Source organism: Melitaea cinxia, chromosome 17 (genome assembly GCF_905220565.1).
Source record: "Melitaea cinxia chromosome 17, ilMelCinx1.1, whole genome shotgun sequence".
Classification (NCBI taxonomy): domain Eukaryota; kingdom Metazoa; phylum Arthropoda; class Insecta; order Lepidoptera; family Nymphalidae; genus Melitaea; species Melitaea cinxia.
In genome coordinates this window covers 2858955-2886480 of record NC_059410.1, presented here as the reverse complement: position 1 = coordinate 2886480, position 27526 = coordinate 2858955, and the positions used below count along the sequence as shown (strand labels likewise).

General features: G+C 32.8%; 1 long non-coding RNA gene across 1 annotated transcript; it reads right to left on the bottom strand.

Annotated features, from left to right (window-relative positions):
* Positions 1-684: 684 nt before the first annotated feature.
* LOC123661679 lies at positions 685-24845 on the bottom strand. Its single transcript, XR_006744379.1, has 3 exons — positions 24830-24845; positions 15716-15720; positions 685-768 (listed from the first exon to the last, which is right to left on the bottom strand). It is a non-coding gene; the product is annotated as an uncharacterized LOC123661679 (long non-coding RNA).
* Positions 24846-27526: the final 2681 nt, after the last annotated feature.

Sequence of the window (27526 nt, the reverse complement as noted above, 5' to 3'; positions counted from 1 at the left end):
GTTACGACTGAAAAGAAACGTTAGACAATTTTAATACACATATGTAATAGAATTTTATATATTTTGTATAATTTGTGTTGTTTATAAATTTAAATATAGATAGATTTTACTAATGGAAGATACAAGTATTATTTAATATGTCTGAAGCGGTTATTTTAAAATGTAAACCATATGACAAGTAATTAGCGTATACGTTTCAAATTAAGAGAATTGACATCAAAGGAGTGTATGTCATTATGAAAATTTAATCAAATAAAAGGGACGGTTTGACAAAACATCAGACTCCAAGACGACAATCCTTTAAACACACTTTGAAGACATTAGACATCAGATGAGAATATAAATATCATCTCGTTTTATACGTTCACTAGCTGTGCCCGCGACTTCGTTCGCATGAAATTTAACAAAAAAGTTATGGTCAGTTTGCAGAGTTATAAAATAAATAAATTTCTAAAATCAAAGTATCCTAAATTACTCCTTACTACATCAGCTATCTGCCTGTGAAATTCCCATCAAAATCAGGGCAGCCGTTTCAGAGATTAGCCGGCACAAACAGACAGACAGACAAAAATTTTAAAAATACTATTTTTGTATATGTACCGTGTATATATCCATATGCACTTAGTAAAAAGCGGTTTTTAATAATAATAATAATAATACAGTAGTACATAACATTAACACATATTTTATCAGTTATATTTAGTCACAAAAAGAACAGTATGTCTCTAGTCCCCACACTAGCATTCCCTGTGTCGTGGGGTCCAGTCCCTTCCATTAGCTTAATACGATTCCGTTAGTTTAAACAAAAACAATGCATTTAAAGTTTATAATTTAAAAAATAAAAAAAAAATAAAAATTTTAATATTACAAACAGACACTTCAATTTTTTTTAATAGATTAATTAATTACTTATTGAAAAATTCAAGTAATTGTGTAATATTGATAAGACATCTAATCTGCACTGGTCAAAAATACTTTTTTTAGTAGTGAATCACGAGGATCGACCGAAATAGCTAAGGATTTTTAAATGAATCACGAAATGAGAATTAAATCATTGTAATTTAAAGTATTTCATAAATTATACAAAAAAGTTAAAAAAACGCCAACCGGAAAAATAAAATATCGAAAAACTACAGACTCAACCGTCCAGTGACTCAAAAAAAGTTGGTCTCAACGTATAATGAATAATAAGCAAACAATCATTCATAGACTAACAAAAAATTGGCGCCATGTTAAAAAAAAAACAAAATCACTATAATTAGCGTTCAACTTGGACGCTGGTATTTTAGCTCTTAAAATAAAACCTATTTCATCAATAATAATTCTACTTTGTTTTGCTTTGTACGTTTGCAGTTACACATTTATTTAATAAATACTTATTTGTATATCCTACAAATATAGATAATAAATGTGAAAGTTTGTGAGAATCAATGGATGGGTGTTTAATACTCTTTCGTGCAAATACTACTTGGGCTCACGCACTGGGTTTTCACGCAAATACTACTTGATTGTAATGAAACTTCGTGCATAGATAGTTTGAAACCTAGAACAATACACAAGTTACTTTTAATCCTTACGTTTCCATTGAATCGGAAAAAAAACCCGAATGAAATCACGAGGCACAGCTCACCAGTTTGTTATATATGATGAAAGAACAGACTATATATGTAAATATACTTATTTCGCACAAATTTTTTAAACTTGCGGAACCCGCGTGTCTGCAATAAGCGGAACGGGATCCCGTTTTGCAGAATTGCAATATCTATAATTAATATTTAATTTTAGTTAATATTATTCCTAAATTTCACGGATAATATTTAATTTTCGTAATCATAAATTTTCAGACTAAAAAATAAACATTCGTAAAACAAGTGAAGGAAAAAGCTCTGCTGCGCCGCTTTATTCGCACGCGTAATGAAGTAGCACACGTACTATAAGAATGTTGGTCTTTAGCGATCATATCAGAAAATGATTCCGAAATATTGTATTTATGATACTACATTGAACACGGGTACAAAGAAAAGAAAGGCTTAGAGCCCAGATTACAACACAACTTAAAAGTAACTATACCTAAATATAAATTATTTTAAAATACTTTGAACCATAGTATATAGTTTTTTACAAAACTCTTAATCCGCAAAAAACACTCCCGATATTTTATTTTGTACACTAAAAAACCCAGTTTGACTACAGGCATCCAATTTTTCTTATAACAATCTTTGACAGACAAATCCTGTACGAAAACTTGTTTATGAGTATTATGTTATAATGAACATGGCATAAGTAACGGTGGTTTTAAATCCATCGAGTTGAATATCAAAGTCACCATGAACTCAACATGTCAATTTTAATTTAATATTCTAGTTTTGAAGATATGGCATGTAATTTGTAAGATATCTCTATTTTCTATAGAACGATAATACGATATATGGCAGTATTGTCAATTATCGAGCGCAAATATTCGAAGGTCCTTTATAGAATCGTAAAATATGCATCTGTCATGTCATTGTCATATGTTTATCATGACATGATCTTCAGCAAAGTGTTATGCATGAGCCCACAAAGTTTTCTGAGTTGGTACGACCAAAAAATCCCTTAATATTATTACTGTAAATGTAAGTTTGTTTGTTACGCTTTCACGCGAAAACTACTAAACCAGTCATCATGAAACTTTATACACATATTCGTGGAGGTATTAGAAGTAACATAGGATACTTCTTATATAAAAAAAATCAAAGCAAGCGAAGCTGCGGGTAAAATCTAGTAAGAAATAAAAAGCGTAGCAACGCGCCCAGGGTACTAGTAAGAAATAAAAGCTAGTATAGTCACAGATTACTAAATAGTTACTACGTTATAGTTATAAATGTTGGTAGTCATGCTCGTAGATTTTTATAGTCATTTTAATTATAGAAGTTTCAAAAATAGCGTCTGAGTAATATAGTATTTTAAGACATCGTTTTCCTTTTATCGTTATTGCACTAATTGCACAAGTCAATAAAAATACTTAAACGTATAAAGATTACTGTAAAGTTTCTTTTTCCTGCTACTATACAGGCACAGAGTTAATACTAAGATTCTTGCCGAGTCGTCTCTGCAGAATCTACATTTCGAATCATTGGCAAAAAGGCACTTTTAAAAATAATAATCACTTTACAAATTTTACTTTGTAGGTAAAATGAAAATTCGAAAGTGCTTTTAAGGCATGTTTGAATAAAGTTGTTTTTGATTTTAATATTTTTTAATTTTGTTACACATAAAAGACCTAAGGAAAAAACGTAATTTTTTTTTTAATAAATTATTAATTCTAATATGTTATTAATTTTATTTTAAATTGTATTGTATTTGGCAGATATTTAAACGACATCCTGATTACAAAACAACTTCGTTGCGATTTCATGACAATTGTTAATAGAGTAACAAATTCCCTTCTTGCTGGTTACTTTGATAAATTAAATCATCGAAACCTACATCAGGCATACAACATACATACCACAAGTTAGATCTCGAAGATCATTGCAAGAACGGCGCATCCTATTTTTTTAAAAAAATGCGTGATACTGACACAAAAACACAGACAAATATTCTATTTGGCTTGTATTACTCGCAAAAAGTGTCCTTTTTAATTCGATATCAGAAAATATTCCTTAAAAGATAGAGAAAGAGATAAAAGAGTTTTAACTTTTTTACAGTCTCTTGTAATTTCAAAACTGACAATGTTCGTTAACAGTTTAGACTTCTACTGCAAACATAAACATAAATGTATAGATAGAAAAGATTTTTAATAATAATAATAAATATATAATAAACATTATTTACAACATACCCACACGGTCATCTGTTCCTAAAGTAAGCAACTTAATGCTTGTGTTATTGGTAGCAGCCGACTGGTATAGCTACATTTTTTTTCGATAAACATACATATAAATAATACATATATAAATAAATATATATAATACACCAAGACTTCGGGTGGGAACAGAACCCACAACCCCCGGAGCAGAAAGCAGGGTCACTACAAACTGCGCAAACGGGTAATTTTATTGTATAGGTTTTGAAGTAAAACAAACCATAACTATCTGAATATGTTTATAAATAATGATTTTAATAAAAAAAAGTTTATTGGTTAAAGAAACAAATATTGAAAGCGTGTTTATGATATTGTGAAATGACAAAATAAATTTGCTCAAATATAAATAATAATAAAATAAATTTTAATAAGAATTATAAAAAAGAAATTTAAAGTATATTTAATATTATTATAATATGACATTTGAAATTTTAGCATATTAAAATCGCTAACACCTGTTGCATTTATTTTCCCATGATATTCAATATTTACTCATTTGTATATTGAGAGATATCATCTTAATTTTACACGTGTTTCGAGTACATAAAAATCTTAGAAACGTAGCAACGTAAAAGTCAAAAGGACCACGATGCACCACGCAATTTCAACTCGTGGGAATGCTGGGATGAAATATAGCCTATGCGTTACTTCTTTAACTATCTACGTACCAACTCTCATTACAATTAATTTTGTATTTCTTTTTGCATAAAACTAACAATTTTCGAACTACCCTCATAAACTTTTGTATTTTATAATCTATACCAGGGATGTCAAAGATACGGCCCGCGATCGCAATGTGTCATAGAAAGAAGAATCATGACTTCACTCGATTCATCTACGGAAGTTTTAAAATGAGCACACTACTTTTTTTATAATTTGACCAGCCTAAACATTCTAAATTTAATATATGGCCTTCTGAAAAATAGAGTTTGACACCCCTAATCTATATATAATATCTATACATATAATAAAATGATAGGAAAGTCAAAACTCTGTACATTGAATATTTTTTTAAAAGAATACTTGGGGTGTGATCTACAATCGATACCGAAGCCAAAAATATAGTTTTTAGAATTTTTGTCTGTTTGTCTATTTGTCTGTTTGTCTGTGTGTCTGTATGTATGTCCGGGATAAACTCAAAAAGTACTGCATGGATTTACTTCAAATTTTGGCACGAATATTATTAAGAAGTCAGGTCAACATATAAGCTACAAATTATTACGCTATCATCTACGGGGAACGAGCAGTGAACCTTTATTTCTTCAACGCATTCTGTAACAACGTGTAATCTAACGACGCATATTTGAATATTGTTATTATCTTAATAACCATGCTATAAGCTAGCTTCACACTATAAATAATGACATTCTGTAGTATATTTAGTATCAGCATTGCACCCGTGCGAAGCCGCCCCGGGGTCGCTAGTTATATTATAAAACTGAAAAGTACCCATTTACCGAGGAAAGTTCAAAGCTATTTGTACCTCAAATTATCGTGAGTAAAACCGCGGCACAACTAGTAGAGTGTACAAATAACTTCGTTTCAGGTAATGTAAAACTATATAGCAAGAACAATGGCGTAGTATGTCAGATATCAATAGTTTCATTTACTCATAGAGGTATACATATCTTATCATTTAAAAAAAAATCTTTTCTATGCCTTTAGCTTGTAAACAAAAATGTACAGTTGTAATGTGTAAAAGCTTTTATTGACAGACATACGTTTTCGGTAATAGACCGAAAATATACTATTATACACTAATGAACTTGATTCACTTCTAACTATCGTAAATAACAAGTACTGAGGAGTATTTTATGTGATTTCAAAAGAATACGTCAGACGTTGAAAACTTATTTTTTTATTTACTTTTTTATACCACTATGGTGGCTAAAAAGCGGTAAAGCGGTTCTTAGTATTACCGTACGCCTGTGACATCTGAAGCGTCTCAAGCGCTTATCTAACTCTTACTTACAGTTATAAATAATTTATTTGTTCTAAAACTATTTATATTAACTGTTGATTAATATATTACACATTCGTAGCTTGAAGGACGGGTTATTTGTTGAGGAAATTTTTAAGTTACTTGTATACAAAACAAATAAAACTCTTACAAAGATGATAAAGGGGTTGTTTCAAATTTATATGGAGCCTGGGCTAGGTATTTGTACAGTATTTTAAAATGTTCAGGTTCATGAAATAGTAATTATTTCTCATTAAAAGGCCTTTTTTACGAGGTAGTTTTTATTTTAAGAATTGAAATCGCAACCACTTGGCATCCTTTTTGACAATGACATGTACACAAATGTCATGATGACATTTTACATAATTATAAATAACTAAAACAATTGGTACCTACGCACCCAACAACAAGTCGATTCTGAGGAGACCTGTGTCTAGTAATGGGTTGTGAAAAGGGGCTGAGACGGATATTTCCATGTCTTATTTATTTAAATAGTGACATTTCATCTAACATAGATAACAAAAATACATAGATAGATGGCGTGGATGCACTTCTAGAGTTACCATTCTACGTATGTACCCAATTATCAATTTTATAAACTACCTCTAAATCACTGTAAAACTACTTAAATGCATATTTTATTTTAATTTCTATGATTTTATACTATTTTTTCGAATACTGTACAAAGACCTGGCCCAAAATGAAACAACCCCTTTATATCAATATATGACAACACTGATGACCGGTAAAACTCGAAAGAGTTTTAGTGGCACTACTGATATTTCGATTGCTCCTAAGTATACTGAGTCAACTCTACTTCTAATAACTTTATTTTTTTGTTACATAGGTAGATAGGAAATGAAGTAAATGTTATTAATATCTTCAAAAAATGAAATAGTCAAAAGTTGTTAGTTGACTCAGTATACTTAGGAGCCATCGATTTGTAGTTCATATTCTTTCTTTTATGAATCTTAATTAATAATAAAATAAAATAATACAGAGAATCTTTCAATTAAATCTTTCAAAAAAATCTTCAAATTAACGAAATTATTTGAGTAGTAGGTAATCCATTTTGATAAGACGCCGCGTTAGCGCAACGGTCACAGTCATGGATTGTACCTGTTGCACTGGCGGTTGCGGGTTCGATCCCACAGCCACAGCAAAGGTGAAGAGAAAGGCACCAAAAAATTCATTTTTTCGCATACATTTTTCTTTTGTATAAATTTGTCTTCTAATAATGAAAAAAAAAATGCAAAATAAAGAAGTATTTATGTTACAATCACATCATCATCATCACAGCAGCCTTTCGCAGTCCACTACAGGACATAGGCCTCCACAAGTTGTTTGGTTCATGTGTTTTGGTCATAGTCACCACGCTGAGCTGACGGGTTGGTGACCGCAGGGCTGGCTTTGTCGCACCGAAGACGCTGCTGCCCGTCTTTGGCCTGTGTGTTTCAAAGCCAGCAGTTGGACGCCGCGTTGGCGCAACGGTCACAGCCATGGATTGTAGCTGTTGCGCTGGCGGTTGCGGGTTCGATCCCCGCACATGACAAACATTTGTATTGCGGCGGCGGTTTGGATAGCGGTCGTTACTCATAGTAGGGAATATATCCGCCAACCCGCATTGGAGCAGCGTGGTGGATTAAGCTCTGATCCTTCTCCTACACGGGGAAAGAGCCCCAGTAGTGGGATATTACAGGCTGAAGCGAGCGAGCCATTTTGATAAGTATCAAAAACGGGTACAAGCGAAACTGTATGCTTAAATGGTTTCGTTTAAGCATAAAATAAAAGACAAAAGCGTAATTTCCCGTGATCGAATTTTTTTTAACGATCATATTAATTATCAATAAAATAAAGAGACATAATAAGGATATTGCCCATAAAATTGAACTAATGTCGCGACAATCACTATTCAAGGCTATGACTTTCATTATTTTAAAGAAACTTTTTTACAAGTTAATGTCATGGTTTATTGTTGTTATTTTTGAGATATTATGAGTGATGTCATTACCATTTTATAGACTTCACTTATATTTACTGTTTTTTTTTTGTTATCGCAGGGGAACCCATTTATGGGTGATATCCAGGATGCCCGGGTAGGCATTCCTAGACCGTATGTCGGCTTCAACACTTGGGGGTGCAGTACCGACCAAACCCCTGCGGGAGCCTTCAGCCGCTTTAATTCGAGGGTCCCGGATCTGCAGGTGACAGGATCCTTCCAGCGACCGGCTGGCCTCGGCGAAAAGGCCAGACTTCTCCATGGGATTAGTTTAAGAGATAGATTGATCGTATCTAACTACGATACATTCAATGCGCATTCTTTTTCTTCTCAATTGGAAGGCTGTGGCGCATTTATTACTGACAGACTGGTTGTTTGAATCAAGCACTACGTGACAAAGTTGAGAAAAATGTTTTTCAAATCTACCAATAAAGTAACAAGACGTTTTAACCTGCACCTGCATATATACTATAGATTCAAAAGTAAAATCAAATTGTTATATAACAGAAATTTATAACGATTCGAGCGTATTTCACCAGTTACAAACAATGCATTTTATGGAAAATGGGTAAATCCGTCTCCTATATGGAGAAAGGGACATGCATGACGTATCTAGCACATAAGTATCTGGTAGTTTGTCACCATAAAGCAAAACGGGGTTTTCAGACCTGTTCCAACTAAAGTAATAAATCACAACTTTTTGATTACCAGGTCGCGATTATAGATATTTGACAGGTCTAGCAGTTAGAGTTTGATAACGAAAGAAAATATATCATAGACTTTTATATCTTGGATACCACTTTACATTAGATACGTTTTTCAACAGCGGTGAAACCTGCTTCTAATATTAAGAATGCGTAAATAATCAAATACAAATCAGGAATCACGATCACAACTTTGTAATTTTTCTGTACGTCTACGTAAATTTTGGGATATATAAATGGTTAGACTTCAAGCTGCTTTCCTTCAAATGGGGGCAAAATTAAAAAAAAGTGGCTAGGATTTTTTTTGACACGGAACATTATTAACACCTGCAGAGAATTTAGGAATTCGACACTCTATATATAAATAATATCGCGGTGAAATAAAATCATCTTATTCTTCTCAACTTAGTCATTAGATGATTATGAGGTTAAATATTTATTTTCTACCTGCAATCAGCAGTAATTCTTATAAACAAAAGCATTAAGTAAAAAAATAGCATTTCCTGGTTTTTGTTCCTTACACCCTTTTTTTAATTTTTAATTATTTGTTTGGAAGTGACGCATCCATTAATTATTGTGATACATAGTAATTTCTTGGAGATATTAAGTTAGTGGCGTCTAATAAGTTCTTGGAACCAGGAAATTTTAATCTTAACCAATATCATAAATCACTTCAAAATTTATGTAGGTAAGACCATAAAATCGATGCACTTCAAAAGAATAATCATAACAATATTTTCAAAAGAAATAATTCTATTATTAGCTAAGACTCATGCGAAACCTAGACAAAAAATCTTCCTACGCATTTCGTTAAAATTAGATATTTCATACCTACTAGACTAAAATAAACATATACATTGTTTGTGTGTCTTTACATAAAAATCTTTTATATAATATTTTATATAATTTGAATATATTAATATAAATTAATAATGAATAACAACAACGCGATCATTTCAGAAGTTATCGATCTGATTTAATTTTTTATAAGTTTAAATTACCTGTTCTTTGGGAAAAATCTTAAAAAACCCTATGATACATAATACCCGAATTAATTACCATAAACCAATCATATATGTGCCGAAGAGTAGGAAAATCCAAAAACTATTAACGTTTTTTTAATTTGGTGACTATAACATCTGTTGTACTAATTTATGAATGTAAACTTGATAATTATTTTTTAAGTATTGGAATTGTTGCTGTGAATAGCAAAATTAACTCTAAACCTACTTATAGTTTAATTAAAAGAAATAACGTATAATATATAAATACGAAACATTACTGGCTATGAGAGAAAGAGAGAAAGAAAATGTGCGCTCAGTGCTGACACCTCTCTCTTGCTCCGTTCGCCTCGCCCGATCAAACTTTTAGTAACGCTCTCGTCACGCAGCTTACTCCACTAGTCAATCGTGCAAAAAGAAGTTTTACTAAAGAAGTTTACAATAAAAAAAAATATTTCATCAACGATACGAGTAAAAAATAAAACGATGATTCAATACGGATATAGTTCCTCAGACCATAGAGTACCTACACCCTGTGGTTTTCCATAAATACTCATTGCCAGACAGAGTGATAAATTTCCTATAATTATTGACATAGAACATTATACCATTATCTTTGTCGGCATGAAAATATTTAACTCGCTCACCTCTTTTTCCATTACCTTGAAGTAACCTACCCGTTTGTAATTTGCTAATGCAGCCATTCATGTTCAGACGGTCGTATACTGAGTAAGAGTTATAACAGATGTAGACAACATCCTGTTCAAAAGCTGGAACAGCCCGACTGGGGTAGTACCTCGACCTTATATAAGATCACAGCTAAATAATACTGCTTCCAAGTGTTGTGTTCCTGTGGTTAGTAAGGTGGTCACAGTTCCTACGGGGATTGGGAGTAGGGTCGGCAAAACGCTTACGAACGATGTGTCTGGTGTTGCAGGCGTCTATCTATAAACTTCGGTGCTTGTTTACCGTCCTATTTGTATAAAAAAAAATATTAAGTCGTGAGTTGTAATAACTGTGTTAAAAAACCGACTTCAGTTAACATCGACAAGTAATAGAACGTAGGTAGACGAAACTAGTAATAAATGCCCATTATATGGGATAGCTTAAATAGTACTTAGACGATGCGAACCCAGTTCGTAATTGTTATAAATAAGAGGTTTCAATAAAACGTGCTTTACTTGTGCTGACCAAAACGGAAGTAATATATTTAAATTAATGTTACACAGAGTAAAACAATGTCGCAGACTAAAACAAAACCCACAGACTAATTATATCAATCAGCATAGATAAATTATAAATGGCAACAATAGTAATTTGAGTAATTACAATTACACAAAAGTAAGACAGTCTGTCGCTGCGTGAATAGCACTTTTAGCCATTCAACAAGTAAATTAATTTCCACAAGCGAATTATATTATACGATTTATTGCCGTAATTATTAGCACACTTCTTAGTAAAAGGCACACTGTGTACAAGTCTTTGCGACATTGATTATCCTCTACTAATAACGGAGAGATAACTAATAAATAATAATTATGTGAAATACTTTTATGCAACAAATATATTTTTTTAAACTGTAACTTCATCAATATTGTAATATACTCTAGCCGTAGAGGTATTTATTGCCTCCAAGTTTGTTTACCTGCTGTGTGGCTACGGTAGTAATGAATACAGTCACCCACTCTCTTCCCGTGGGTGTCGTAAGAAGCAACTAGAGATAATACAATTCCACTACCACCTTGGAACTTAAAATGCCAACTGATGGCGGGATAGCCATCCAACTGCTAGCTTTCAAATACACAGGCCGAAGACGGGCAGCAGCATCTTCGGCGCGACAAAGCCAGCCCTGCGGTCACCAACCCACCTGCCCAGCGTGGCGACTTTGGGCAACAAACATGAATTCACGCCATTTTTAGTGCAAACTTGGGGAGGACTATCTCCAGCAGTGAACTGTGATAGGCTGAAGTAAAGTTTCGTTGGCAAAAGAAAGAAAATTTTCTTCTTGTTTTCTTCTGTGCTTCTTTTACGATCTGCAGGATTACATTCATGATTCAATCATGAACCCAATTGACTGAAAATTAAGTCAACGACTAAAATTTTGACATATTGGTTCAAAAGCCTACGTATTAAGCCATTAATTCGAAATAATAAGAAATAAAATTACATCTATACTGTAAAGCTTAGAAACCAGGAATGTTTAGAAAATTGAAGAAAATTGAGTAGTAAAAAGTTTTATATCTGTTTGAACTAAATAAATGTACAGTAAATACAGGTTTTACCTAAGTACGGCAATATCCTACATGTGTAAAATCTTCTTTAAATCTCCTGCATTGTACAATGACATTGGCGTTTTATTTCAATATTAGCGGCAGCCCTCAAAATAAATGAACATAATTGTGTTTGCTCGCCAACGAAAAAAACCGACTACAATTACATCGACAAGTAATACAACGTAAGTAGACGAAAAAAATTTACAAGCGCACTACTCGTCACTACGATTCGGGTTTCTCTCGATTTCTCTGGGATTCCAACATCAGATCCTAGTTTACTTATCAAGGAACTTGAGATATCTTCTTTCCAACAAAAAAAGAATTATCAAAATCGACGAAGTTATACCCGAACATACATTAAAAAAAATAATAATAAATAAATATACGGTCGACTTGAGTAACCTCCTCCTTTTCTGAAGTCGATTAAAAATAAATGTAAAAGTTATGAAACAAAATAAATATTTTAAATGTATCCATAAAGTTAGATAACTCAAAACGTCATCCGTTTCTAAAACCATAATCTATAATATAAAAATGAGTCGCTGAATGTGTTGCTAAGCGCAAAACTCGAGAACGGTTGGACCGATTTCGCTAATTCTTTTTTTTAAATATTCCTTGAAGTACGAGGATGGTTCTCACGGAGAGAAAAATTCTAAAAAAAAATTTTAATTTCCTGAAAAAGTCTAAAAACAACACTTTTCTATACTCCCATACAAAAGATTTGTGATAATACTTATAAGTCACTGTTAGGCGATACGAAGTTCGCCGGGTCAGCTAGTTTGCAATAAAATAAAAACAAAATGAAAAATTATCCTTATCTATTAAATAAGATGACGGATATTTTAAAAAATTTCGTGACCACTGATCATATTTCCCTGTTGTAGTTACCAATATATTTTTTTCTTAGAATTTGACACATTATATTAATTTTAGATTTCAAGATCCTTGATTTGATTGATTGACTTGATAATCATTACGAAATAAGTTCCGATATGTGTATTTATAGAATAAAATTTACTTTTTGTACCGTAGTAAAAGATGTTAGTGATGATACTATGAACCTATGGTTGACACATTCATTATACGCACTAAGCGATTCGCTAGTACATTCTTGCTGCGCACGACTAAAGAATGGAACTCTACCAGCAGCGTCTGTGTTTCCGGATAGCTACAATCTGGGGATCTTTAAGTTGTGAGTGAGTAGGCTACTTCTAGGTAAGCGTGCTCCATCCTAGACCACATTCTCACTTAACATCAGATGAAATAGTGGTCAAACGCAAGCGTAACTAATTATAAAATAAAATAAAAACGTACAGAACACTGATAAACGAATAATCGTAAAAAGAATTGTAATCTAGCAAGTAACTGATGTAACAAAGTGTAATTTAGGCTACTTTTATTTTAGAAATGTATATATTTTATAAATCTGCGAACTGCACAATAACTTTTTGTTAAGTTCCATGCGGACGAAGTCGTGGGCACTACTAGTATCAAATAAATGAATGAATCACACGCTCAACTAATCTCTTGAGTTTCACATTAGTTTAATTAAAGCTAAGCTGATTAAATTAATGAAAGGTGAATCAATTAAATGTAAGTCAAAAGTGAGTTTATATATATTTTTATTTTAATATTTCGTACTGTAGATCCAAAAGAACTTTAAAGCCCATTTCAAATAAAGATAATTTCTTTTTTTATTTTATATTTTATCTTTCGTATTTATATCATAGGAGACAGACAACTGTCTCCATCATGTAGATAGGCATATATAAAGAGTTTAAATTATGATTTACGAGGTTAGGTTTTTGTGTTTTTTATCATAATTTTTTCCTTGTAAGCTATTGTTCTAATAAATAGGAAATACGTTACCAAGAACAAATTAAATCTGATGACTCTTATTACACCATGTTTATGCGTCCATTGATATCCGGCATTTGGTTGTACTTTAAATCACACAAGTACAACAATAGTACCACAACGTTAAAAAATTCTTTTAATCGTACTCTTAATAAATTAAAATAATGAAATAATTGAAGAAATAATTAAAAAAATGGCACTTTTGCACATATTATTATATCAGTAAGTATCACAAGTAACTCTGAAACAGCAATATTACGAAATTCTGAAATTATATCTTTACTTTACAAACTTAGAACTATATTACAATGATAATGTGGCAACAATATCAGAAGTAAAGAGATTAGCATCTGTAACCTATCTAGGCATAGCCTGTATTTCGGCTATCAGCACCATTCCCTTCCAGTAATTATTTATTACACGATAATAGGTGCCAGGAAATATATATCTTATACATTCATTTAATATGTACATTAGCTTTAAGTTTGTATGACGGCAAGTACATAAACTTAACTTCTAAATAAAAAAAAAAAAAAAAAAAAAACTTCTAAATTATTTCATGAATTGTTTTAGTATGTGAGTTTGTGTGTTGCATGTGGGAGAGTGTTATGTGTAATAAATTAATGATCATTAAAATTTCATAATATGTTAATCTGAGTTCCCTTGAAAGCCTAATATATATAGAAATAGAACTAAAATATCGGAAAAACAGAATCTTCAACGATAAATATAACTTAAAGATATTTAATAAATAGCTTTTCCACCACACGACAAATACAGTCCTATCTTATGCACTGTCAAATACGTACTTACAGTTGAAATAATCGTTAGGTTTTCTGAAATTATACAAATATACAAGTTTCCATTCCGTAAGAGCCAACTTTAAGAAGCCAGCTAGTATTTGTGTTTTCGTTCTCGAGTTTTGCGCTTAACACCTCAATAAGCATTTTTTGTTATTATTGTCACATATAAGTTGTAAATATATAACGAAATGACGTCACAAACTACGCGGAACAATCAACGTACGAGAAAACGCTTAATTCCTTCAATAGAACACCATGATAACGCATAATGCAATGGAGGAAGTTACGTTTCGTCATACGATACGAAATTATTTTAGCCCTGACATAACGCCACGGTTCCGGAATCCAACACCCAGCTGGACTTAAGACGATCCAGTGAATACAGCTTAGAACCAAAATAATCTTTTTACAAAATGTTAAATAATTTTGTGGAAATTGTGTATTTACGCAAACGAAAAAAAAAAAACGTTACGAACAAAACAAACGAAAATTATTTGATTTTATTATTGAGTTTTTTGACTTTAACTTTGAATAGTATTACTAATCATTGTATAACTAATCTGGCCATAAATACTGTTGCATAAAAACATTTCTTTTTTTCAACTTTTTAATTATTTTGAAATTAGAACACATATTATTTTAAAAACATTTTTTCGATTTTGCGCCAATGCAATTTCAAATATTTTTTCGTGTTCATTATCAAATTACAATATGGAATAGGGTGTTAAAGAAAATAGAATTGGAGTGATCGCCTTGAACAGTGGGTATGGAGCCGTCGATCATATTCCAGACTCTTCAAAAGCTTGGTATCAGCCGTATGTTCGTATATCGTACTATCAACAGATACAGCAACACTTCGTCTGTCGAAGACCAAAAAAGATCGGGGTGGCCGCGTGTTGTTAGAACTACAAAGGCTGTTAATGCTGTTAAAGCCAGAATTCGTCGAAACCCCATTAGGAAGCAAAAAATCTTATCGTGAGAAATGAAGATTCCCGCTAGGACTCTGTCGCGTATTATAAAACAAGACCTGAAGCTCGGTGCTTATCGCCGATATACAAGACACGCCCTAAACCAATATTTACAATTAAAGAGAGTTGATCGAATGAATGATGAAACAGTACGTAAATCCGTAGATTCGTGGTCAAACAGATTAAATATGTAGGTATAAATTTTAATAATATTACATTACTTCATTTAAAAAAATGTATTTTCATTTGTAACAGAACTTATGGCTGGACTAGGCGGGGCGAGGTGGCGAATGCTAGCGCGACCCCATCTTGCCCCAGCCAGGAGGACGACTGCTCACACGTGATGGTTTTTTAGTCAGTAGGAGTCTGACATAACCCTCTGGCGCCCCCGCGCCGGCGGGTATCCATGATGGATTTTCCCCACGTAAAAAAAGATAGTATGAAACAAAATCGCTTACCGCTGTCTGTATGCTTAAATCTTTAAAACTACGCAATGGATTTTGATGCGGTTTTCTTTAGTAAATAGACTGATTACAGAGGAAGGTTTATGTATAATAAATGCATAATATAGTAGAAGCACACCGATAGTTTTAGAGGTTTTTAATGTGATGTCATAAATAAACACATTTTCTTGCACTTTAAATTGTAAATATTTATTTTATATTTAGTATCAGCAATGCCCCCGTGCGAAACCGGGGCTGGTCGCTAGTTATATAATATATTATCATAATATTACTAAGACTTTAATGTCTATTCTTCCATATATATCCATCTGTTATCTCTTGCATAATATTTTACTGATATTACATTTAACTGACTTTTAACTTTAAAATTTAAATCTATCACCACATCCAGAACTTTTTTAGCACAGAATGGAAAATAAGAAATAAAAATAATCGATATTAATTAAAAAGTATATAAAATTGACCCCTGCTAAGCACATGTTCAACACGTGTACTAATCCAAAAAAACTATTTGCTACAATTAAGAGTTATGTTGGATTCACTTACGAATCATTGAGATGGAATACTTTTCCATTAACTCAATAATATTAAAGTTAACATTTACAGGTAATTGTAAAGCGTCTGACACTTACTCGTAAATTGCAGTTAACGTCATATAGGTATTTAAAAAAAAATCAAACGCCTTGGAATAATCGTAAAATTTATCAATAACATTTTGTCATTCTATATATAGTCCATAACAATAATGTTTATGATAATTTTATATTTTATTTTTAGTAAATAATTATTTAATTATGTATGTTATATTGCCGTGATCTGGGTCTTTGTGCAGTCCTTGTGGGTCTCCCCACCGTAACTCGGAGAGCACGTTAAGCCGTCGGTCCCGGTTGTTATCATGTACACCAGATAGCGATCGTTACTCATAGTAGGGAATATATCCGCCAACCAGCATTGGAGCAGCGTGGTGGATTAAGCTGATCCTTCTCCTACATATAGGGACAGAGGCCTATGCCCAGTAGTGGGATGTTACAGGCTGAAGCGTATGTTATGTAAATGTATGTGTACGTTTATGTATATGTGTATATAGTTTTTAGTGTATTGTACCTATATGCTGTACATATGAATCTTATACTATGTACATAATAAATTATCCCGTGGGTTGTCTGTAAGAAATCACTATCAGATAAGACCGCCTTTTCACTGTATTCAGTGTGTTTTTTTTTTTTGTTTCTTTTTAATGCACTTGTAAGTGTGCAATTAAGTATAAATAAAAAAACATTTCGTGACGTCTGTTAATTGTGCATTTTTCTATAATTGTTGCAATATTGATTTGAAATTTTGATTGCTTTTACGCTATCACGAGAAAAAGATGTGGGTCTCTGGTGCGTAGGGCATGGGGTAGTGCCAACAGAATTCTGGGCATGATATCCAGTAGACTGGATTGCATATACATGAATCATTGCTGTGCCGTTGCAAATGGAACGGTGCAGCAGTATTTCGTGTGTATTGTAACATTTAACTGTAACATTTATTTATTTAAAATAAAATTTAATAATTAAACTAACATAGTATGTAAGAAATATTGTTTACTAACCAAAATGAGTCACTGGTTACTTTAATAAAGAATATTATTATTATTATATAAGTATTGATTGATAAATACTACAGCCGTGTCCTTTGTAAAGCGAACTTAATAAAAATGCTTACAAGTTACTTTTTATCTTACAAAAACCCTATAAAATTAATAAATCGATTGAAAATATGTCTCAAAGATTTCGATAAAACGAGGAAACCGAGATGAACCATTAGGTAGGAACCATATGGAACTAGTTAGTAACTATGATTAAGACCCAATACCGTTTTTACGTTATTATAAAACATTTATCTTTTAGAGTTTTATTAGATTTGCCACTAGACTACGAAACTCACTTATATATATGTATATACTATGTTGCTATGATTTTATCTTTGACCAGTCACGGTGATTATTGTCAAAGATTAGACTTATCTTTATCTTATTATTTATCTGTCTAAAAATCACTGAATAGTTATATTTTGACAGACAAAGAGATAGACAATTTGACGGCATCATCATAAAATTAACATTTTCAATCTTGGATCTTCGATCTTCGATCGGCGAATCTTGGATCATTGATAAAATCGCAATGAAACTATATATTTACTTTTATATTAGCTTTAATTATAAAGTAATATTAATCAAAAAGTAATTCTTTTGGTACAATATTTCTTTCCACATTTCTTAGAACACAATCTAAGTTTTCTAGCATACGAAAAGGCTATTTTAACGAGAATTGCTAATAATTAATCGTTTCTAAAGCTACAAATAAACTGGTTTATATATATTATATATGATAGCTTACCTTAAAACACATATTACTACTTATTTTCTCATAAGAGACTATCAAATAAGATATTTTTTCTCTCAATTTCAATTTTTTTTTTACGTCAAATAAGGCTACGATGAATACAGTAAAAATTTCCATCCAACGAACACGCATTATTTCTAAAATCAATTACGAATTGAAAAGAGCCTTTAAATTAGGTTCGGAAAATTCTCAGCTAAAAATTCTCGAATGATCGCACAAAATTTGATATTTGAATTAAATCAATTAAAGGCAATAACGAAAATAACAAGCGAATATTTACAGCGTTTTCAATTTTATGAATCTTTTGAAGTTTAGTTAAATAATTTCGTGGAACGTTCTAAATAACACAAATATTCTGTCCCAATTAAATTATATAAGAAATATGAAATGATAAAAAAGTTGACAAAAGGTGAACTATAAAATGTTTAGGCAGAGGTAAAGGTGAAACTATAAAATGTTTAGGCAGAGGTAAAGGTGAAACTATAAAATGTTAGGCAGAGGTAACTAGGTATATGTATTTTTGACGAATATAATATGATCTTATTAAGAAAACGTAATAAAAATAGACACCACGACAGACTACTAGAACAATGTGATAAAATCCAAGACACACTTTATAAATATTACAGAGTGACTTTTACCGGGTTCCTGATGAAATCCAGATAGTTATGACATATGACAGATATACAGAATTTGTAGTTTGATAAAATTAGTTTTTTGAAGTAAAACTTCTTTACGCACGCCTAACTTGGGGAGTAAGTTGGTGAATGCGTGACGAGAGCGTTACGAAAATTGTGATTGGACGAGGCGAACGGAAGTTGAGTGGGAGATATAAGTTAGTGCAGATAGAAAGAGAGAGTTTTACTTCTGTTGTGTGGTCTATAGTGCACTCGCTTTTTTTTGTTCTTTGCTTTGTTAACAATTTTATCATTAGCAATAACTGACATCTATGTTTTAACGAAAGCGAAGCTTCCATGATCTCACACGACCTAACGGACGAAGTTCCGAGCGGAAAACTAGCATTCAATATGTAGAGTATTCAGGGCCAGATTTAGGAAAGGGCAAGGCTTGCATTTCCGGGCCCCACAATAGAGAATTCGAAAAAAAAATCTAATTCCGACTAGTAAACACTAGTAAACAACTTTTACTTTAATATTTATTTCGCGTTTTACCTTTTAAAAAACATTGGGGCCAAGGAGCCTTCACTTCTTTGTTGCCCTGAGACCTCCAGACCTCTAATTCCGGCCTTGAGGGTATTGTTTGCTTACATTGATAAACTGTCAAACACGTGAAGTTCTAATAATACGTATTGTGAAATTTTAAGATTTTCTGCACATTTTTCGACTATTCCGTAAGAACCAAGCAATTTTTAGAAAACTAGCTAACTTTTAGAGATTTAGCTAAAATTTCTTTGATACTAATAAGGCAATGTCTTTTCCGTAATTCTTTTAAAATTATATACCTTGTTTATGAATCACGTTCTGATCCACAGGTAGAGTAGTTTCGGGTATTATGGCCTAGCCGGCCAATATGGCCTGCCTTACTTTTTCTAAAACTAAACAACACTAGCGCCGTATGTATCTGTTGAATAGTCGTGGTTCTTCCCTTGACCCCCTCAGTTGATCGCTGCGTTGCGGCGAGTGCGCGTGTGTTCTGTGCGTGCGACGATCAAAAATTATCGAATTTGATGTTATTTTTTTGGTAAGTTTTACTCATTATATTTCGTCAAATAATCGTCGTTTTTATATAAGTAGTGCATAGTCTTGAAGGTAAACTTTTAGTCTATAATGTGGTGAAATTTTTGAAGCACCTTATTAGCACTTTTTAGGTTAAATGTTTTATTAATCAAAAACATCCCTGCGGCCATTATGGCTCACTAGGCAGTTGGCCAATATGGACTACCAGGCCATATTGGCCTATCGTAACGTTATTTTCTACATGTTGTTTTTTTTTGTTTCTTTTAGGACAATGGCTCCACGAAAACCAATTTCGCAAAGACAACGGCAAACCTGGTGCAAAGAGTCAATGAAAAAAGCGATCGAAGATGTTCGAAGTAAGAAAATGGGCTCTTTAAAAGCTTCCAAACTGTACAAAGTACCCCGAACAACTCTAAGACGTTTGGCTGCTAAAGTAGATGTACCAGCAGAGGAAGCGGCTTGTGCGAAACTAGGAAGAAGACCAACATTACCACAAGAACTAGAGAAACAATTAGTTAAGTATGTGTTAACAATGGAAGCTAAGTTGTTCGGCTTAGTACGCAAGGACGTCATGAGCTTAGCGTATCAGTTGGCTATAAAAAATAATATCACTCATACCTTCTCGGCAAAAAATGAAAGTGTTGGTAAAGATTGGCTGAAATCTTTTTTAGAAAGATATCCAGAACTTTCTTTTCGCCGTCCAACAGGAACATCATTTGCCAGAGCAAAGGGATTCAATAAAGAAAGTGTGAACCATTTCTTTGATATTTACGAGAAATTGATGGATGAATACAAGTTCCCACCCGGAAAAATTTTCAATGTGGATGAGACTGGCATTAGTGTTGTTCCATCCCAACTGCCCCAAGTTCTAAGTCAAAAGGGAAAACGGCAAGTTGGTGCTTTGACATCTGCTGAAAGGGGTTCTTTAATAACTTGCGTGATAAGTATGAGCGCTGGAGGCTCTTTTGTTCCACCCATGATTATATTCCCCAGAAAGAGAAGTCACCCGCTTTTAATGAAAGGTGCACCTCCTGGTGCCATACACGAATGTCATCCTTCTGGTTGGATTCAAACTAACCTATTTACAAAATGGTTTCAACATTTTATTCAGCACGTGAAACCCACTGAAGAATCTCCGGTATTGCTTATTTTAGATGGCCATACCAGTCATACCAGAAACCTTGAATTGATTGATCTCGCCAGAAAAAATCATGTCCACTTACTATCAATTCCTCCACATTCCAGCCACAAAATACAACCTTTAGATAGGTCATTCATGGGACCGCTAAAAAAATATATTTCTGATGAAATAAGATCATGGATCAGGAACAGTTCACGCCCCCTTACCCAATATGATATGATGGAAGTATTTGGACGAGCGTACCTACGCACTCAAAGCGGTGAGATAGCTGTCAGTGCTTTTCGTACAACAGGGCTATATCCAGTAGACAGAAATGTTTTTAAAGATCACGAGTTTATTGATATGGATGACCAAGAAAATAGAATCACCAATCAAGAAAATATCATTCCAGAACCAGCTGCTTCGTACTCTACTCCCGTAATCGAAAATAAATCTTTTAACATGACACCTTCCATAAACGAATCTGATTTAAGTAATGCGACGGGTAACGATGCAACCTCAGTGTTAAGACACCAGAACAATACTCCACCTGCGTGTTTCGAACAAGATTTAGTTCCCGTTGCGACTTCGCCACAGCCATCAATTTCAAGAGATGATAACTTTATAACGCCATTCCAATTATCTCCGATACCAGAAATAACACCTAGGAAAGCTACTAACCGAGGCAGAAGGGCTGCGAAGTCGACATTGCTTACATCATCCCCGTACAAAAATGAATTGCTGGAGTCGTTAAAAAAGAAACAAGACCAAATCAAAAAACACATGAATAAAGCCAAACAAGGAAAGGGTAAAGGTAAAAAGACAAAGTCAAAATATAAGGACGTAAAAATGTCTAGCTCGGAGGAAGAAAATGAACCTCTGTACAACGACAGTTCTGACGAAAGTCCAGATAGGAGCAATGTTTCTGATGCAAAATGTTTGTATTGTGAGGGTCTCTTTTCTATGGATAACAGAGGCGAATCATGGATTCAATGCCTATGTTGTAAATTATGGGCTCACGAACAATGCTCAGGAGTGGAAACAGACGTTTTTTTCTGCGAATTTTGTTCTGCAAAGTAAAGCAAAGTATATTTCTTTAGTTTTTGATTTCATTTATTATGGTGGCTTATATGGCTCACTTCAATTGTGGCCAATATGGCCCTAGGCCATATTGACCTACCATGTTTAAATTTTAATAATTATTTAAGATTAAAAAAACCTTAATTAAACATATGTTTCGATGTTAATTATTTTAAATTTATAATTGTTGATTACTATTAAGTACAAAGAACTGATTTAAGCAATAAAGACTGTTTGATCTCATAAATCTCGTCATTTATTTCCAAAAAAGCTTATGATGTGCCATATTACCCGAAGTTACTCTATATTTTTAAATTTTATCAGTTTTATATATTATTATTAATTTTAATTAATGTTCATTTTTTGTTGTTAGAGTATTAAATTGTATAAACAAAACAACTTTTCGCGACAAGTCGTTTTCTTAGTTTCTTGTTTAGTGCCGAATATCACATTAGGTTGTCTATTATGTTTTTAGTAAGCGCTAGCCGAATTATTATTATTTTTTATTTTTTATTATAGGTATGGATATATATTTTTTAATTCTACATGTAATAACAAAGACTATAAAATATTACATTTGCGAAAACAAATGAAGTTCGGTAGAGTTCTAAAAATAAAGATTTGTAACATATTATATTCTTAAAATTTTATCAATATATTTTTAGCACATTACTTTTTAAAATATACCTCTGGTACAACACGACTTTGTTATGAGTACACAAATTACTTATGGATTTTTTTTTATATCTACAACGGTAAAAATAAGCGATTACCGTAGCTTATAGACGTCTGCAACACCATTGGGGATAGAAACGCGCTTGCGATGCCGATCCTATCCCCAATTCGCTCCAGGAGCTCTGGTCACCTTACTCACCAACAGGAACACAACATTGCTTGAAAACAGTATTCTATTAATAACTTATCTCCTAGACCCGCTATACTCATCCTGCGGTCCGTGGGCTGCTTACGCATATATATCTTTGTCAAAACTTTTATTTTTATACTACCTAATAAAGTAACTACATTGTTACTTTGGTATATTACGTTTTAATTAATACCTAAATAATTATAAATAATTTTTACGTGCGGCCTGCGACACCATAACTGAAACGTATCTGTAGCCGCTAAAAAAGTTGAGTATGGCCGTTCTGGATAATAGAAACGTATTTTAGCTTTTTAGTTATAATTCCAGGAATTCAATAGTGAATAAAATTAAACTCGTGTTATAAAATTCGTGCTAAAGCTTTTGCGTTTTGCCGGAAGAATCACACAAAAAGGCAGAAAAAAGTTCAAAAATGAATTGTTCTGGTTTACATTATCCTCATTGAGAACCCTATAATTCGTTTATGCTAAATATCTCTTATGGATAAAAAAGGCAGTTTTATAATACACAAGTATCCAAGTGTAATTAATTGATGTACCTACCTACTATTTCACACATCCAGTATAATTCGGGTAGGTTAATATTGTTAGCAACGGTTTATTTGATTTTGGATCAGCTGAGATGTCTTAATATCTCATGTAGGAATTATGTACTATTATTATAGTATAATCGTTAATGAACCTGTTCTATTTTTATAAAACCTTCAAAAAAATTTATTACCATGATATAAATATATATATTTAGCGCCATCTAGTGAAAAGCATATGTACTACGCAGTAGCAACAATACTTGAATGAAAATATAGCGTACAATAAAATTGACAGACTAAGTAGTTCCAACTACAAACAACTTCTAACTTCATGAACTTATGACAGAGTTCAACAGCTGATATCGCTATGTTGAATTAGGTGCGACATTGTGTTGTATGCTAAAATAAATGTAATATAGTAAACAATATTGTAAAGCTATCACGCAAGTTAGTCTTAAGGAGGGATCGCGCTGTGCTATACATACTCCAAAGCGAATTTGCTTTTTAGTGAAATAATAAAATAACCTCAAATTGTAAACAAATTACGCCAAATGGTGAGTAAACACAAAATTATTTTGATTATCTATTATTTACATACATGTGGTGAGATAATATTTTTTACTTAAATTTTAACGATGTTTATAAAATGTTTATGCATAACAAGAGCGTGTTAAATTAATTTATTCGTGTGAAAAGGTCAAAGCTTATATTTATTTGAGTTTCCAATTAAATCCACTGCTGTTGATTAGATTATCAAGTTTATCATGTAATTACCGGTTTCTTCATATTTAAATATAAATATATTTTAATACACATAAAGATATATTATTCATTTTAAAGTTGATCATCAATTGCTAATATGCGCTTAGTACAACACAAATCAAAGTCCATAATTCCTACCTACAATTATTTTCAGTATTATTATTTATTTATTTTTTATTTTTATATATAACATAACTTCGTATCGTCTACTAATTGATAACTTATTCAATTTTAAGAACAAGCAATCGAGTTAATTAAACTAATCGCATTTTAATTTGGAATTGTTACACCATATTTCTTTCGTCATTAAATAAAGTATTTTGTTACTTTTAAATAGAATAAAAACAAAACAACTCACCTTAATGCGGTATATTAGTGTAATTTGAAAACACATCATGTGGATAATGCAACACACCTGTCCAGTCTTACGACCGTAATGGACATTCATATAAAGGATACCCCACTTCGTACTAATGAGTTCTAAAACTGACTTACCTAAAATGTTATCGCATCAAGTAAATGGAACTGTGCGACTGACTCAATGTCTGAGCCGGCGAAAGTGACTTTTTTTTCTTTACACTCGATGCCAGACGTCGAAGCGCAGGCATATCCGTTGAAATCAACAACGACGAGAGTTCCCTTCGAAAGTGCACCTTAAGTCAACACTGCATCCTCAACACAGTAAATTGTATAAAATATATAGTTTAAAAGAAATAATTATCGTTTTCGGTATTCACACGTATGCATCGTTACAACGTGCGTCGGTCAATTCAGTCGGAGTAACGTTAAAGCTAACGAAACCCACGCTAGGATGTGGACAATAAAACTGTCCGTGATTACACACGATCAAGTAAACGAACGAAATTCCTTTTTTTGTTTCTCTGGAAAGGGACGCGTTAGTGCGACACAGGAGCGAGAGAAACGGCCTCTTAGCATTGACTGGAACTGCTTTGACTGCGCAGGATGCGGCCCATTAGGCAAAAGAGCGTCCATTATTGTATTGTCGTGGGCTTATCGTAGCGCTTGTCTCCTTGTATCGCCAGGAACTATACGAAACTAAGAATTTCGGTGATAGGTGATTTTCACTCATCCTAATATAATTTCATATCCTACTGGTACTTATATTCTTAATAACACGACATAGTCTAGAAGAAGCAATTAGCCAATTAGTATAATCACTAATTGTAAGATAATAAGGTAATCCTAGAAATCAAAATTAAACTAGCGTAGGTATTTGTACATTGCCAAATTTATTAATGAGTTAACTAGTTCGTAAATGAAGACGGTACGAAGGGACTAACTAATAATGTCACGGGACCGGAACCCGGGTTACTCACGCTCGTTTGTTCAATTGGACAGTTAAGGACCAACGAAGCTCTGAAGCCGGTCATTTCCGTCGTTCACACAGGAACCGAGCCAAGCGCGTTCGATGCCGCAGCAACAGGGATCAACATTTCAATATCTATTCCACTGACGGTATAGAGAGACAGATGAGCAGCTAAACAAAAGGGTGTGAAATAACAAAATTTTATTTACTTAAATAAGTTTTTTTGAAATAGGCAAGTTATGGGTATTTGGTACATTAATTTAGGTATATGAAAAATGGGATATGCACACACAATACACAGTACCCATGCCCGTGATTTTGGCCCTTGCATATATTCCGAAACATCGAGAACTCGAAATGACAAAAAACGTGGTAAATATCCCACTCCACGTATAAATCATAGTTTTAGTATTCATGAAAGTTTAATAATAACAAAATAAGATTATATATGGATGTCAATAATTGAGATCGCATCTATTTTATTTCTACCTCTTCATTGGCCAACATTTACAAAAATAAAACATTTGATACATAATGTGGACTTAATTGCCTAGTGCCATCCGCTTACAGTCAACCTTTAGGCCATCTACGGTTCAGAATATGGTTTAAACGAAAACCTGATTCAGCTGGTAATACAATAATAATATTGGGATCACACATTCGCAACACACAAATCTGCTTTACTCCGCATGCAACTTGATACGATATGCAAATTGAGTTTAACGACAGATCAGAGGTTAGATATCGAGATTAATGATGACCATAAAATTAAACAGAGTTAAGTATCTAATAATACGAATAACATTTTTAGATTGAAGCGCCCGACTGTCTGTGTGTTTTACTCATAAGAAAACCAGTAGATTTACCTATTATGAACATGAAAATTTGTGAGGATACATATATAAATACTACTGTTGCCTTCGACTTCGGCCGTAGCGAAGTCTATACCTTGGAAATCATATTTTTCCGTTTTGGAAAATAGCCCCGTGCTATTTTATATTATATCAATGCTAATTTTCACCTAAATTCCTACAAATGTTCTAATGTGATTGATAAAAATTTTTCATTTCTACCAGTACTAGCTGACCAAAACTGACTTCACTACAAACCTAAAGACAATCTTATAAACTTTGCCTTTATTATGTTACCATTAGATTGATCTGTACTTATGTGGGTTAGTCGAAGATTCAGACTGATGATGACTGATGAAGACGGCTTTAATCTCAAAACTTTATGATTTGAAATTTACGCGGAAAAACCACGATGTCTAACACCAATATTACATCTAAATAAATTTAAAATTTAAAAAGCCACCGAAAAGTATGTATGTGCATATAATTTCCGGAATACATCACCGCATTAGATTCTTTTTTATCTATGTTCGCTATTATCAGAACAAGGTTTGTGTCAAACAAAATTAAAAAAAAAGATATATTTTTAAAAAAATATGGCGGTACGAAGATCGGGTCAGGTAGTTGTAAAGAAGTAGCTTGAGAAACAAACAGGTAACGGTGTTAGCCAACCGTACAGCGTCGCGGCGGTCACACCACCTTTTTGCACCAATCGCGATCAAGCGTTCGCTTAATTTAATTTATTCTTACAGTAAAATGTTATATGCAAGGTATTCTCTTTTCCTCTTATTTTAAAGATATTAATCTCGCGAATCAACAAGTATTTTCATTTTCCTTATATTTTAACGAAACCTCCCTTTCGAATTTACTTGCGTTTGTATACTTGTGATGTTATTTGATTGTTAAATGAAAGTTGTAGACTGTAAAACATTACGGTTTAAGTATAACACATAGAATACAGCAGCACCGATCAATCCCCTTCGTGTATTCTCCATTCTACGTGACATTGGCGAA